This window comes from Lactuca sativa, chromosome 8 (assembly GCF_002870075.4).
Source record: "Lactuca sativa cultivar Salinas chromosome 8, Lsat_Salinas_v11, whole genome shotgun sequence".
In the NCBI taxonomy this organism is placed as follows: domain Eukaryota; kingdom Viridiplantae; phylum Streptophyta; class Magnoliopsida; order Asterales; family Asteraceae; genus Lactuca; species Lactuca sativa.
In genome coordinates this window covers 80,724,995-80,727,806 of record NC_056630.2, presented here as the reverse complement: position 1 = coordinate 80,727,806, position 2,812 = coordinate 80,724,995, and the positions used below count along the sequence as shown (strand labels likewise).

General features: G+C 37.6%; 1 non-coding gene across 1 annotated transcript; it reads left to right on the top strand.

Annotated features, from left to right (window-relative positions):
• Positions 1–1,630: 1,630 nt before the first annotated feature.
• Positions 1,631–1,737, top strand: LOC111896165 (small nucleolar RNA R71). The gene has a single exon (XR_002851824.1). It is a non-coding gene; the product is annotated as a small nucleolar RNA R71 (small nucleolar RNA).
• Positions 1,738–2,812: the final 1,075 nt, after the last annotated feature.

The following is a 2,812-nucleotide window of genomic DNA, read 5'->3' as shown; positions in this document are numbered from 1 at the left end:
TATACAATGAATAATGTGTAATCATATGGTGATAAATAAAAGGTGTTTTATTTATGTTCAAAGGGTTGATACCATATTGGATTCAATTATTATTGTGTTTCATTTTGCATGTTTTGACTTCCCGAATAAACTGGGTTATTCTTCCGGAATGACTAAGTTATTCAAACCATCCACAGTCGGTCATATGTTGGAAGTAGATATGAATTAAAACTGTCATGTGTTGGCTTGTAGAGGTCTAAGGTGTTGGACAAAGGGCTACAACACTCATGAGTGCTCATAAGTTCTGAGTATTGGATTCAACCCGCGCTCATTGGAATCACTTCATGGATTTTATCACGAGTGATCATGAGACGATAATATCTTATATTCTTCAAACCTAGAGATATGAGTTGTTACTATGAGTTGATAGTACATTGATTGCACGAAAACGCATTTGGTAACTCGGTGCTATAAAACGTGCCTTTGTGTATGATTCAACAAGTAGTAGAGCAAGCCATATGAGTTGAAGTTTATCCATTCCTTTTACCTTCGGGATAAAAGCGATATCTGTGGGCCCCTCGATGATTTGATGATGACAAGTGGAAGTGCTCGGCCGGGCCAGGACTAATTTGATTTGTTCAATTAGTCAGTCGTCATAAATCGGAAATCGGGAAACAACAAATGGACAGAGAGAATGATTATAATCCATGTCTCAGTCCATATGATATCTAGAATGGAGGAATATATGATCCCTTATCTAATGGACAAGTCATTGACAAAGGTCAGAGTTCATCTACAAGGTCAGAGTTCGACATAAGCTTTTGAGAGCTACGATTGCCAGTTGGTTCCTGAAGTCATACGCAATAATAGTTTTAGACTTATCCAAGTGGGAGACTGTTGGATTAATGTCTAAGTCCATAACTATAATTGGTAAGACTTGACCCAACCCGGCATGGTCCATTTGGGTTGCATACCATCATGCACTTGGATAGACTATACTGAGAGAAATAAGACACTTATGGTTATTAATATATTATAAGTTCTAGTATATTAATAATAAGAATAATAAGATTATTTAATTAGTATTGATCAAGAATTAATCTAGGATTAATTAAGTGATCAAAAGAAGACTAATTAAATATATGGGTTGATTGTGTAAATCATCCATACTTGTATAGTGGGCTAATGATCCATGGATAATCAAGTTGGGCTAAAACCCATAGGATGGTCCATGGATGCTCCATGGTGTATTTGTACCCATGGATCATGGAAATGAAAGGCCATGTCAATTAGGGTTTACATGGTGTAACCCTAACTATATAAGCATCTTATTCTTGACCAAAATCGGCCACTAGAGTGAGAGTAAGAAAGGGCTAGCCGATTTCATGAGTTGTAGAATTCTCTCAAGTTATTCTAAGTGTTTTGGTGATTGTGATTCCATTTGAGGCTTCCACACTATTGGGGCTAGGCACTCAAGCTTGATGAAGACTTTCTACATCAAAGAGGTATGTATTATATCTTGGTACACTCATTGTTTTGTATGCTAGATTAGGATAATACCTTGGATGTTCTTATTTGCATGTATAATAGAGAAAACATAGATCCAAGGTATTTAGGGTTGCATGTACACTTAGGAGTGTTAGAATGCTCAAAACCCAACAGAGGACACTTCCTTAACAAACCTCTGTAGCGTTCCCATGCCTCGTACAGTGACTCACTCGAATTTTGCTCAAAATTAGATATCACCTTCTTGAGTTTAGCTATCTTGGAAGGTGGGCATAGTTGATCTAGAAACTGCTCACGCATCTGGGCCCAAGTAGTGATTGCACCAGGTGGTAGTGCCTTCAGTCAGTCTTTTGCAGCTCCTTTAAAAGTGACAGGTAGCGTCCTTAGTAAAGTTGTCTCTCTAGGAACATTAGGAGAATTGAAATAATCCGCAATGTCATTGACCTCATCTAGATGCTTAAAAGCATCCTCATGACCCTTCCCATAAAATAGAATATCCTTAAGTGCAGTAAGGATGTGTCCGTTCAGCTCGAATGTGGCAGTGGCAAGAATTGCAGTTTGAACTAACGCCGGAGCAACATCATCTCTAATCTACTTCTTGTAAGCTCCCATACACATATCCGCAATGTCTGCCATCTCGGCTTTTGGCTCGTTTTCGGATTCAGTTCTATGTAGTTCGAATTCTGGGTCAGATTCGTACTCGGATTCTTGTAGGTTAGATGTTTAATCAAAGCTTTCAACTTTTGATGATGTACTAATTTCTCCCACTTTTTTCCTATCCTTTTTCCAAAAACTGACTTTTGAACTTTAAAAGGCGACTTCTTTGGTGTTTCGTTCACTCCTGCGTTCTTATCCGTCTTCTGGTAAAGGGCCGACTCTGGATCTTCAAGTGGTGGCACCAAAGGTGTGTTGGATCCTCTTCTCATGAACTTCTACAAAATAAACAAAAATAAAAACGTAAAACTGAACTAAAATTATCTAAAAATAGCCTACTGACTGGTCACCACGACGTGGTAAAGATCACCACCTCGTGTTGTTGCAAAAAATTTAACAGAAAAGAAAAACAAAGAAAAACTAAAAACTATTGCACTCACGTCGTGAGTTGGGTACTGAAATAAAAATTTAAGCTGAAAAAGTAACTTTTTGCAGGTTTTACCCCACAAAAAGGAATGATTAACCTAAAGCAAATAAATCAACAATTAAATAAGTCGTTCCCCGACAACGACGCTAAAAACTTGATGCATGCAAATAGCTATACCTAATTTTATATTTATAGCCTAACTACTTAACTAACTAAAATGCACCTAGGCAGTGTATCTAGTCGAAT